At 39.1% G+C, this 13,609-nt stretch overlaps 1 protein-coding gene across 31 annotated transcripts in view; it reads right to left on the bottom strand.

The window, feature by feature from the left end:
- The window catches only part of ZBTB20 (zinc finger and BTB domain containing 20), a 496,803-nt gene that overhangs the window by 293,921 nt on the left and 189,273 nt on the right, over nt 1-13,609 (bottom strand). Inside the window, exon 1 of one of the 31 annotated variants that reach the window (XM_068959100.1) lies at nt 2,171-2,352. The exons of 29 other annotated variants lie outside the window; for them this stretch is intronic. The gene's annotated coding sequence lies outside the window, so the exon portion shown is untranslated. Of the gene's footprint in view, nt 1-2,170; nt 2,353-13,609 lie in introns of those variants that run through there. One more of the 31 variants, XM_068959093.1, reaches the window with a different exon arrangement.

Below are 13,609 nucleotides of genomic sequence, written 5' to 3'. Positions count from 1 at the left end.
GCTTTCACCTACCAAGGCACAATAAGTTCACGACAACCAACTCAAGAAAAAGAAACGGAGGGATTTTGTGGATTGTTCCATGCCTCGTACAGCCTGGTGGGCCAAAGGAAATACTTCTGAGAATACTCTAATGCTGTTACATAACCTGGTGTTATGCCATCACTTCGGATTTTGCAGTCAACCCTGATCACCAGGTCTCAAATAGGATACAGGAGAAACAAAAAGGGTTCAGAGAGTAAAAAGGCTCATTAAAGCCCTCAAGGGCTCTCCATATGCAAAAAGTTTAGAAAGCTTCAAACTGACAGGGAAAATGAAAAAGACTGAATGTACTAGAAATGATATAAATGTAACTGCACAGAGAAAATAAAATAAATTTGACCTCCCAAGAAAAGACGGGAGAGTCATTAAAACTAAAAGGCAGAACATTAAAATCAATAAAAGGATTATTATTTTTCATTCACATACTATATAATTAACTTGCAGTACTCTGTACCCAAGACATCAGAAGGTCTAAGAGTTTAGGAAAGTTTAAAAAGGACTAATTATTGCCATAATAATAATAACAATAATAAAAATCATTATAATAATGATTAAATATTTTATAATTTTAGAAATAGCATACTACTGAATAAACAGAATATCCACAGTTATGGTACAATACAGTATGAAGACTGAAAACTGCCCATGTTTCAAGACACAAGCCAACTTCAGTTTGATACCTATTCAGGAGAAACTACCCCTGTGGGAAAGGTTAGATCATCATTATGCTTTACTGGGACCGTAGCATCTTTTCTGAAGGACCTGATACTATGTTCTGTGATGTTTTCTCTGTGGCTCTTTCTTCTCTTCTCAGAAAGCTCTGTGACTTTCTAGTGGTCCCTGAATGGCAAACAAGTTCATCAGATGAATGTTCAGCTTGGATACCCCATGTGATAGGGTGTTACAACCAAAATAAAATCCCTGTTAAAGCAAGGGGACATTTCTGCTCTTCAGGGATATATGCTGTTTTTGTTTAGCTGTGAAAAGCGGTATTGTTTTGGCCATTCCTTTTAATGCACTTGATGAAGAGGGGCCAGAAAGGAAAAAGATTTTGTAGCTTTGACAAAAAATGCTAATTCTGTCCTTTTAAACTTAAAGTCTTGACATACCATACATACTAAAGTATATATTGTATTCATTTTGATGCAGATCTTTGTAATATCTACAGACAGCATTAGCCTTCTCTACAGTTATGTTGTTTGATGATTAAGATAGGAAAAAGAACCATATTTTAAGGCATGCTCCTCTTAATCACCTATTGCTCTCCAAGACCTAACATGCTTTTTTCTTATTACAAAATGAACTTTACATGTGGAATAAACAAAAAAAACAAATTCTCAGTGAATTTGAGCCAATTCACAGACAGTCAACAGAGCCTACTTTCTCATGGATTTTTTTTTTCCATGTGGGGGTCTCTGGTGTATAATTTTGGGTGAAATTGTGAGGTAGCCTCTCCCTCTGCGGGGTCATTAAAAGAGCTTTTCCCCTTTAATCAGCTGCCTATTTACACAGAACTTGTGGATGCTTAGGTATCCTAGAGAGTTTTATCCATCAAACTTGGCTGAAATTGGTCAAGTTCAAAAATTAAAGGAAGAGGAAACAGATATGCAAACTGCACACAGGCGCAAACAAAGTGGGTTCCCAGAAATCTCATTTCCTTGAGGAGCCAGGCCTATAGAAGAATTACAGAGGCAGGCAATCTCAAAGAGTTACTCAGAAACGGCTCCATCCCTGCAGAATCTGACAAACTCTCCTCTAGTGAAATCAGACTATCTTGAAATGCAAGCAGATAGGGGCAGATGTTTCTGCCCCACATTAAGCTGCCATGTAGCTTTTTAATTATAGGTACTTCTATAAAAGCCTGAATCCATTTAAATCAAATAAAACTGCACCATACACTTTCTCCCAAAAGCTTATTTTGTTCTCTTGTACATGGATATTTCTGTGCCGATACAAAAGCATATGCTGCAACCTAGAAAAGTAACTACACTTCACCAACTTTTAGACCAAATATAGCTGTGAAACCAAAATATCAGTTCTCTTGGAAACAAAAAACAAGGAGCATTCCTATAAACAACGGAACGATCTAAAGCTTCAGAAGAAATATATGCAGTAATACACATGTTCTTACCTGCACAAGTCTGTAACATCAGCCTTTGTGGGTTTTTTACATCTACTCTGTAATGATGCATTTTTTTTAAATGTTTCGAGCGCTCAGGAATGCCAAGAATTTAGGAAGAGTGCCACAGCTTAAGAGAGTAATTATTTGCCAGTAAATATTCAATTTGCTTGTCCTGTGATTTTTCTCCTCCTAACTCGCCCTCTCCATAATCCGTCTCTTGCTGCGTCATGAGCACAAGAAGTCTTTTCTTCGTAACATAACACTTTTCACCAATCATTTTCCACCTCTGCCAACTTTCAGTTAGCTATTTTGTTAGCATTAATTAAGAATTCCCTCTACTGGTCATTTTCTGTACTCTTACAAATAGCACCTTGAGCCCAAGACATTAGAAGGCAGTGAGTCAGTCTGTGGGATTCAGCCACCGTTTATAAACACCTTCAACCACATTCACCCGGTTTACAATATTCAGGACATCTTAGCTGAATTACTGCTTTGTGTCCAGTTTGTATTCAGATGGGGGCCATATGCTCCTCCATGTATTAGAGCAGAGCTCATTAGCACTGCTGCAGTCAAGACACAGCAAACATTTTTTCTATCTTGCCTCCATTTTAACGCAATGGAAAACATTTTCTCCAGGGTCAATTTCTGACAGAGAACTGCTCAGATCAAAAGTACAGCTAAAATAGATGCGTGTAAATTTAAAATTACTTTTAAAATTAGTAGATGATTTTGCTGCAAAAGAACTCAGATGCTATTTAAGATTAAACTACTTATTCAAAGCACCTTCTAAAAACACGCCTTCACAAAAACGCTGTTTGAGTAACCACAAGGCCTAAATACTCAGTGACCAGGCAGACCTGGAAAAATTCAGTATGCAAGCTCTCTCTCAAGGATTTAGGCACATAACCTATTTTTAAAGAGGGTATGCATCTGTGCGGGCAGCACCATACAACTAGAATAACACCTTGCAATAATGGGGAGAGTGGGTGTAGTTAGAAATCTGGATGTGCAAATTGTATTTCCTAAGAAATTTTGTGTAGGCAAGTTCCATTCTGCTCAATCAACAGTAGGCAGAGAAATACTATATTTGGCAAAAATTAATAAAATACAGCAGGAGTGACTTGAATCACCCACATTAATTGCTAAATCAAAATCTCAGTTTTGAAATACAAAATAGGAACACCCTTAGAGTGAGTAGAAGAAAAAATGACCCGTCTGGGATTGAATGGTACAATAAAGAATCCATTTTACATCAGTCATTACCATCTTACGATAGAAATGGATCAGCTGTCAAAATCACTTTGGGGCTGGCTCCTCCTTACTCCATGGGTAAGAACAACTTGTGTGCCAAAACAGTGAAGATTAACATCACATCATGGACACCCTACCATACTTAGAAATGCTGCATACGCTTCCTATGCTGCAGCAATATTGTAGAAACCACAGAATTTCCACCAGGATGATAAAATGCAGCAATAATTCCTCACATATGATTATGCATTTTAAATTATCACGTTCTGAGCGTGAACAGCACCAGAGGTATCAAACATCCCTAATAAAATGCACTTATTTTATGTATATCCTACACATCAGCTGCTAAAAAGCAGACAAGTTAAAAAAATGTGCTTAAAAAAATCCAGACATCTTTGGGATTCTTGTACACATTTATCTTTTGCCATATGCCCAAGCTGATTGTTATTTCATGTCAGAAATTATTTAACTTTCCTCCCTAAACCCAGCTGTCAAAAAGGAACATAACAGAGCAAGATCTGTGAACTTCGTCAGGGCACTGACCACCTTCTACAGGTAAGAGATCATTCTATAGAAGTGATACAGAAGAAAGGTGAGGAAACAAACGCCCCATGAAAGGTAAAAAGAGTAACCAGGATCATACTGATCCTTCCTTCCCTAAAAATGATGATTCTATGAAAACTGAAAACACGGCACACAGAAATGCATCTGCTGGGTGACAGACCTAGCTGTGCCTTCAAAACAAGATAGGAGAATTTTCAGTGCCCAGTCAGGGCCCGTTAGGCATCCTTTGACATTAACAACACAGTTTTCACTGGTTTCAGTAAGAAAGTAGTGGGCCTTCAGTTCAAGGCCCATTTGTGAGGGGAAGTCTTTGAAAACAGAGTCAGTTTGGGCGGAACAGAATTACATACTAACTACATGTAAGATAAACTAATTGTTTTCCCTTAGGCTTTCACTTAACCTAGCATAAACAAAGCAATTCAGAAGCAAATCTGACTATTGTCTAGTATATGCTATATATAATTTAAGGAGAGAGCAGAGAAGAGTAAATCAGTCTTAGGAGGTACTTTCAGGTCAAATTTTCTTCAATATTTATATGAGAATCTGAAAATGAAACTTTAAATCAACTTTAAACAAAATGAAACTACATTAAATAAAATGAAAGTGACAAGCATAATTCTGTTGTAAAGGCTTAGAAGTGAAAAATAAACAGTATGAACAAAAATAAATTTGATTTTTATAAACAACTGCAAGCAGAGTTCTTTGTAACATTCTGTAATAAATAATTCTTTCTGAAAAAAAATGGATAAGGGCTTCCTAATTTTTGTTGTCTTAAATTACGTGTTTTTACATTAATATACTAAATTGTCTTTGCACAGCAGAGCTTTTGAAAGCAGAGCTGACACACTTAATAGGGACAACTGGGTTAAACGGGAATTTACTGGATCAAGTCAGAACATAAATTCTTACTTATCCAGTGTAATTAATGTAAAATTATACTCTTCTCAACAGTGACTGCAAGGTAAAGGGATATCTGGTTTGCTTAGGAGGTGCCCCCATTAACAGGATTTTTTTTTTAAATGCTCTAAGCAATCAGCTAGTAGAGCCAGACATTGTCCTCAGGTAACCTCATGTAGCTGCCTTTAGTGCAAAATGCTGTCACTTCTCAGCCTTCAGACGCTCTGATCTGCTGCAGTTTCTCCCATTTGTCCCCTGAGGGCTGAGAGTAAAGTGCAGCATTCCCTGCTCTGCATGGCCTGGGGAGCAAGCGGTGATGTGGCACGATATATTATCAGCAGTGCTGAGCGTGGCCCTGGGTTTAAAAGTCTGTATTTTGGTAAGAATCCCTTCCAAATTAAATTGACAGAAAATGGGTACATGGTTACTTTAACTTTTTAACTTTTTAACCTCTGATTTTTTTTTTTTTTTTGCTGTTGCTGTTGGGGGGGGGGGGGTTCTCCCTGTTAGCATCTCCTGCCATATTAATTTTGTTTTCAGTTTCAAAGGCTTTTTTTTTTTTTTTCAGAAGCTGGACAGACATTTCGTGGCAATATCTAGTAAGAAAAATCTCTCTCAAAGTGTCTCAGCACTTTTTTCATATCACAAAGGCTCATGGTTCTAACATCTCCATCCCATCTCCCCACTGAATTAACTCTCAGCATCTATCTACATAATGCACATCACCATGATTATCACCCCAGCATATGAGCTACATCTGAGCATTTTTAACTACTACAAAGGAGGAAAGCAGAACTCAAAACAAGAAGCTCAGAAAATGTTAATTTTGAGAAAAAGAGAAAAATATCCCACAAATTAAGGCCTTGTTTAAGTACACTAACCAGGTTATATAAATGATTCAATTGATTCAGATAAAATTCAGCTGCTAAATGTTATTTCCCCAGGTAACTTCCTACTGAAAGCAACAGACCAGCTTCTGACAAGTAGCACTGACACAAGCCTAGGCTACCTCTCTCAAATCAATACTATTAACACTGAATGTGTAAAGGTGCGACTATGACCCAAGTCTGACCCAAGGCAGTGATGCCTTAAGGAAGATTGAATATTTTATTAATAAGGAATGGCTTGATATGGAAAGCTTTACATTAAAATTCCTGAGAGCAAGATCGGGCCCCAGCTCTTATAACTAATTCTAGAAACCAGGCAGGCTCCTTGCAGACACACGGGTCCACAGCAGCAAGGCACATCTCAGGATAAGGGCCTTGGAGGAGATGAATGCTATCGCTGCTTCCAATTAGCAGACATTAAAATCCAATTCCATCACTGAGCTTTTCAAAATGGATATCTGATTGATCTCAAGTCCTCAGTCTGAAAATCAACTCCAAACAATAAAGGAGAAAGTAAATGTTACCAGAAGTCCAGATGATGACTGGGGGGATATGGGGAAACGCTGCGTTTATAGCAGTGATTACATCTGAGTAAGTGTCAGGAAGCTACAAAATTATGTAGTGACGTATTACTCAGTCTTAGCATGGCATATGGACTTATTTTTTTCATTTTTCTCTCCACAATGAAGTAAGTTTTTCTCTACATAAACTTCATCCTCCATTTTCCGTACTCATTCAACAATGGACTACTTCACAACATGACAACATGATATGACTTAGGTCAGGGGCGGAGGCATAGCTTGCACAGGCTGTTACTAAGTGACAAAGGAATTTAGGGTATTGGTGAAGAGGTTGCATTCATTAACTGTTCATTTCCTCACAGTGGTGGCTATAAGGGAATCGAGTGCTTGACTGTTTTTATTGGGGCTTGTTTTCCTTCTTTGTTGGCATCTGCTGGGGGAGAGCTGGCTAGGAATTTTGGTTGAACACTCATTCTGAAGGAATTTTAACAAATTTTTCAGGTGCTAAGTTGACTTTACTGATGCACAGTTCCAGCTTCCATTATTTCTTGAGTAAACTGTTCATTTTTGTACATCTCCAGTTGCTGTTCGTGTGGCAAGCTTATTTTCAGGTCAGGTTTAAAAGCCCACCGGGACAGTGAAAACAAACAAACAAACAAACAAAGCCTTATCCTATCAGATGAATGACTGACAATTTACATGCCATGTAAATCACAATTACTTTCTCCTAGCGAATGGTGACTATAACTGTTCTAGACTGCAGCAGATGGGTGCAACTGGAGCCCTGCTTGAAATATTGAAAGAAACAGTGCATCAGGAATGCTTCCAGATAATAAATCACAGAGAAGTTGGTACAGTATAGCTTTAAAACAACCACTTGCACTCTGTAAAAGGAATTAAAAACTCCAAACTGACTAGCCAGGTTGGGCAAGCTGACTCACGGCATCCTTCAAGCATGAGGAGCAGCACATGGAAGTCTCTTACCTGTCACCGCTCCTATTCAACAGTGGAAGGGCAGAGGGATGTTTGCAGAAGCAGCTGCTGACAAGGTGAACTCAGGACAGAACACAGAGGACCTCTGCAACTGCCTTAAAGTATAGAAGATTTTCTGGTAGATCTCTGGGACCATGCACTGGGAGAAAAATATCCCCTCAAATATTTTCTGGTGCTCATTATCAGTCTCAGAGACCAGGTTTATCTTCAATGAACCAATGCAGTAGGCGAAGAACATCCCCTTCCTTTTACAGATGGGGAACATTGGCACAAATATATTGATTCGTCCAAGGTTACAAGCCAGAGATGAGAAAAAACCGACAGATTTCTCTTGGTCTGCTGATCAGAGCCTTAAAAACACCAAACAATCCTCCCTCCAGCTTCAAGGCCAAGAGGTTTTCTGTTTAATAATTTCACAGAGGACATAATCTGGGCATAAGTGAGGATGCGTAAGGCAGAAAAAAACCCCTCCTGTTTGATCTTCATAGGAAACCTTAGCCCTGAAGTAACCTTGAGGTAACAAGAATAATGACAAACATGATTTTTACGTGCGAGTTTAACACAAGGTTTGAAGGTCAAAGTGTTTTTGTCTCTGAAGTGAGAACTGGTGATTTTACACCACACTTTCAGTAGAGTGGTTTTAAAATATCCCTGTAAAGATGGATACAAGTAGTTTGTTTATTAGGTTAGAATTTAAGGAGAGAAAAAAAAAAACAAACAGATTTAAAACTCTCCTTGGCTTAATTACTCTTAACATTTTATTCACTTAATCAGAGGAAAGAAAAAAAATCAGCTTGACTTTTTTGACAGCAAAGTCAAACCAACTGGAAAATTCAACTCCTACAAGAAACATTGCAAGGGAAAGCTTTGGATAGCAACGTGTTAGTGAAATGCTTTCAAATGTAGACACAGCTCTATTGTAATAAAATCTTATATTCTCTTTGACCTGCTACCTCTCCATTTTGTTTCTTCCCCTCAGGAGAGAGGAGAACCTCTGGATTTAAATATTGTTTTGCATCAACTCCTTTCCGATGGGTAGGGGTGCTGCATGGGATGCAGATATATAAAACCAGGTTCCTGTGAATTACTTTGCAGACTGTCTGCATACACAGAAATATGAAAGACGGTTAGAGGTTAATGTTAGAGCGTGTAACTATTTCTTCAGCATTATTTTTTTCCTTCCCTAGTACGTGTTGCAAAGACAGATAAGTACTCTTACATTCCTTTCACAAATAGGGATTACCGGGCATCACTAATAGTTTTCTATATAACAGTCAGTAGCAACGCTGGGAATGGATCGGGGCTGGTAGGCCCTCGTTCCTTGTCTCCGAGGGTCTTCTCTGGGGCCCCCGTGATCTCATGTAACTACTGTGAAATACTGATTTTTATATCTATTCATTAGACATAGAGACAAAAGGGGCAGAATCTATTCTCTGAGGATGTGAAGTCCAAGGCTAAAACTAAATGCTAAGTTGTTCATTGAAGGGAACTTGGAAAAGAACCTCCTTTAAGTTTAGGTTTGAGGTGACTGTTCCAGGCTGCATCCTAACATAGTATTTTACAGGCAAATAAAAAAATGGATATAGATGATCTTTCGTAACAACTTTCCAGTTTTATTTGGTTCTATTTAATCATGTATTTTGCTGTGGCCAACTGCATTCTCTCTGGTCACTTAGACAGTAGGTTTCATGCATTCTTGCATATATTTGAACTTTTGATCATTTTCCAGAAATTCACTGCTAGTATCCTAGGCAGCCATCACTGGTCATTCTAGTTCAGAATAAATAGGAGATGAGTGTGACTGATCCTTTTACTCAAGGCCAAATCTCATAACAAATCAGCTGGAGAACTGCCAATGACTTCAATGAGACCAGAAACTGTCTTTAATGTTATCTAAAAAACATCTCATCTCATCTGCCTTATGAGAAAATCAGGGTGCAAATCCTCTAGCCAGACTAGATTCATTCTCTTGACAGACTAGGAGAAGGAGAGTCAGATTAAAGAGCAGAAGGACAGTAGTCTTTACTAATGCCTATATGTTTTGGCTGGTTTAATTCCAAAATAGATGGACAGAAAGGAGGGGAAACGGGAGCAGTGTTGCATCAGTTCTTCCTGAGCAAAAGTGGAAATCCCTCTTTTTTTTTTTTTTTTTGACTTTAAGGATATAATACAGGACTGTTCCTGTTTCAATCCTTTAGGCATTGCTCCTAGCAAAGTATGAATAGAAGAAAATAAAGCTGGAATATAAGCTACTTATGAAGTAGCTTACTGCTAGAAAATGAAAGGACAAAGGGAGAAAAACTCATACCTTTGTTCCCTTTTTTTTTTTTTAGCTCAGTGCTTTGGAAAAACTTCAGTATGTCCATATATATATATACATGTCTATATATATGTGTGTGTGCATGTATGTATGTCAGATTTAAGAGAAAATGAACTGATCTTAAAAGAAGCCAAGAATCTGCAACTTGAATGCCCTAACTTCAATAGTGTCGCAAGGACTTGGACTGCATCACATACTGGCATACTGTGCCTTGCTGTGAACGGAAGCATGACTCCGACGCTTTATAGCGTCTCTGTTCCTAAACAGCAAACTGCACGACTCAGGAGGCATAGCTGAAGATGCAGGGTTTGACTAGCTATACCCGACCTCTCCCATTCCAGTGTGCAGCACTACCTTTTCAAATGCCTGACCTGTTATTGACCTTTTATTTCATGATAGGCTCATATTGACAAATCACCTGGAAATGAGATCAACACAGATACGTAACTCATGCTATGATACAAACAGGACTTTTCAAAAGCTGGATAGCACAGAAGATAAACAGTAGTCATTGTACATAATGGAGCTATATGTTGAACCGATTGCATGTTGGGCTCTCCCCTTATTGTATCGTATTTCTGAAGCACCTTTTTTCTCCCGGAAGCCTATAAAGTGTTGGTTTGTTTGCTTGTTTGTTTGTTTGTTTTGAACTAGTCCTCTGCTTTCACTCAGCTGCGTTAGGCAGCCACCTCTGGCTATTCCAACCACTCCTGATCTTCTAAATCACCACAGATTCTCTTACAGGAACAACAAGGATTTGTAGGAACTCAATTTCAGGGTAGATTACATGACCATCAATTTATCTCTCAGAGGTATGAAAAGACGGAAGGTGGCAGGATTTTGAGAGGAGTACACATAACTAAGAAGCTTCAGTTGTCTTACACCCCTCTAAGCAACACTTCTAGTAAAGTAACCTTTCACTTTTTCATTTTTCTTGATGTTAATGGGCAAATACTTAAGCTGATAATTTAACCGTGGAACGTTTGTATTAAAAATGGGCCTCCTGCTCTCTAGTTTCTATAATTTACAACAAAGAGTTTATTAAACACAACTCTTTCTGTCTGACATTCAAATCCATCTCTGCAACACACTCTCCTCTGGATTTCCGCCACAGAATGAAACGCTATGGAAAAACAAAATAAACCAAAACCCTGCTGTGGAAACAGGACAAATCTAGTTTCACATCCCCTGCAGAGAGAGAAACAAGACGGAAGTAAAAAGCACCAAATGGAGCTTATAAAGCTTCAGTCTGATCTCAGCCTCCACATTCTGGCAGAAACCACCACCTAAGAGATGTGCCCTGCTTCGAGTGCAAATAGCCTCCGATTACAGCACGAGCAGAAAAATATATTGTCTGCGAACAATCATCCGGAGCAAACTCTGAATAAGGGAAATCTGACTACAGGGTAGGGGGAGATGTGGGGGTAGGCAGGCTAATCGCCACTCTTCATCGCCAAAGCCTTCCCTCACTTAGGTATGAGCCACGTGTGTTAGCTGTGCCTGCCCCTGTAGCTTGCGGACGCCACAGAAGCTTCTTTCTCCAGCCTGCTGACCTCTTGCCTCACACTGGGGGGGGGGGGGGGGGGGGGAAGAGAGATTATTTCACCCATCAGAAAGTCTCCACCATGGGAAGGAAAGAATTCTAGTTCTGTAACAAAACCAGTTTCTCTCTTCGGGTCCATTCTCCCTTTCTCTTTCAGCATCGTTTTTGTCCATTTTAACACAGTATGTACTTGCATTCCTTGTGACATTCCATACATAAGGGCAGGAAACAACTCAACTTAACTCGCACATGCCATGGGGAATTTATGGAGCTAGTGTTTAAATTCATTCATTCATTCATTCATTCAGAGTGTGTGTGTGTACACACATAAATTCAAAATAGCTTATTTACTAGGAAGCCGCTGCCCAAAATAAGGGCAGATCCCAAACATTTTGACCCTAACAGAAGGTGCACAGAAAGCGAAAGACACACACCTGAGCGCTTGACAGTCTTTCTCTCTTCCAGGATCCGAGATATTTCTTTCCTCTTTAATTACATCTTTGAAGGACAATCAACAGCTTAGAGAGAAAACATCCCGATGTAGTTAAGTACATGTATATACGGACACTACGGGAAGGAAAAAGCAAACAACTAGCTATAAGGAGTCCATCTTGTAATCCACCAGTTCTCATCCTACTGGAAATATTAGGGTAGGAAACAGCTCTTCGGCAAGAGAGCGCAGCAGAATGCTTTGCCCCGTGGGTGGGGTATTTTGCAACATAATATATTGCTGAAAGCTTTCTTGTGGCACACAGAGGATCACGTCCACTTCTGGAACTTTGAACTTGTTTTATTAGTGTACCTGGTATCAGTATATATTCCTGGTTGGGCTTCTACAGCAAGCACAGCTTAGAATCCCATCTCATAGGATCCTCTCTGTTTTAGACTACAGCCCTTTATTCCACTATTAAGACAATGTTCTGCTGTGATCTTTTTTGTTGTTAATTAATTCATTTGAGACTATTCCTTAAATTTTCATTTTAATGCATTTTTGTGTGGGGGTATATTAATGATTTTTGAAGTTGCTTACAACCGTCACTGATTAAAAGCTTTTTAAATATATATATATATATTTTTATATGTATATATGCGTGCATGTGTGTATGTATGTATACATTTAAAAAAACAAACCAACCCACCCAACACCCTTCCAACTGCACCTTCCCCCCTCCTCCCGTCTTCATTCTGAGCAGGTTCCTGCTATCAACTGCTGGAGTGTGCTCACTCTACACCTAGAGCTATAATTATTTTGCTTTAATTTTACAAAACCTTTTGTTCCATTCCCACGAGCCCACCTGATCCTTATATTACACTTGCTCTATTAAAACACTCATGCAGAACAAAGCACAGTTGTACTGATTCATAAGTAACTCGCCTCCCCCCCCCTCCCCCCCAGCCCCTTCTCTTTTCTTCCTACTAGGCTCATACCTCTGACTGGAGTTTCACGACACTGTCCCTGATGCCAGTCCCTGGTCCCATTTCCACTTTTTTTTTTTAAGCCATTATTTTTATGTGCTTAGCGTCCGATTACACTATTGTGTGCTGTTGTTTTGAATTGCTGTTGTTCTCAGTCATTTTATGTTATGCTCTTTGGCACAACAACAGATATAGTGCAAAGGGTGTTATGGAATTCATTTCTTGTAATCAGACCCTAGCATTTTTTTATTATTATTATTATTCATAGCGTACAAGCACCAAGGCTAGTCCTACCTTTTTCTGAGGCAAAGAGAAGGCCATTTTTAGACCATCCCCCAACATCAGCCCACCCTACCTGCAGTAGAAGGGCAGGACAGTAGCTCGGATCAAGGCGAGTACTATTACTTGGGCATGGCCTGCATGATCCACTAGGTTTTACAGAAGACCAAACACACTGACAACACTTGCAACAGGATCTTTACAAAGGCTTTCAGCATTTCAGATTTAAAAAATATGCTCTCTTAAATTATCACTGAAAAACAAAAGGACAGAGTACAGCTCATCAGTACAGATGGGAACAATGGAAGGGCTTTTTCATCTATTTGCCCTGTACAACAACTTCCTTGAGCTGAGACTGCCTTAATTTTCTGGCTTGTAAAGCACCAAGCATGTTGTTGGGACTGAGTAACAGATAAATAACAGCCAGCCAGAACAGTGAGGAGTAGGTACAGATGGAGAAAGCACTAGCAAAGAGGAAATTAAATTGAGTTCTCAGGAGCCATCTTTTCAAGATGGGGAGCAGGACATTTTGCAGGATCCTACTGAACAACACAGTTGATAGGTAAATGTTGGAAAACAGACACAAAGGTGCGAGAGATGGCAAGAAAGGGAAGGAAAATAGTGTGCGTGTGTGACAATGGTGAATACTAATGATTTATAGCAATGAAAAGAGAATAATAAGGAAAAAAGGGATTGTGGCAAGGCACAGAACAAACACGGCTGTAAGGGGTACAAGTAAAAGTTGCAATTTAACAAAGAATAACTGTTCTGCACGTT

Source organism: Struthio camelus, chromosome 1 (assembly GCF_040807025.1).
Source record: "Struthio camelus isolate bStrCam1 chromosome 1, bStrCam1.hap1, whole genome shotgun sequence".
Classification (NCBI taxonomy): domain Eukaryota; kingdom Metazoa; phylum Chordata; class Aves; order Struthioniformes; family Struthionidae; genus Struthio; species Struthio camelus.
The sequence above is the reverse complement of the archived record's forward strand: the minus strand, read 5'-3'. Positions and strand labels throughout refer to the sequence as shown.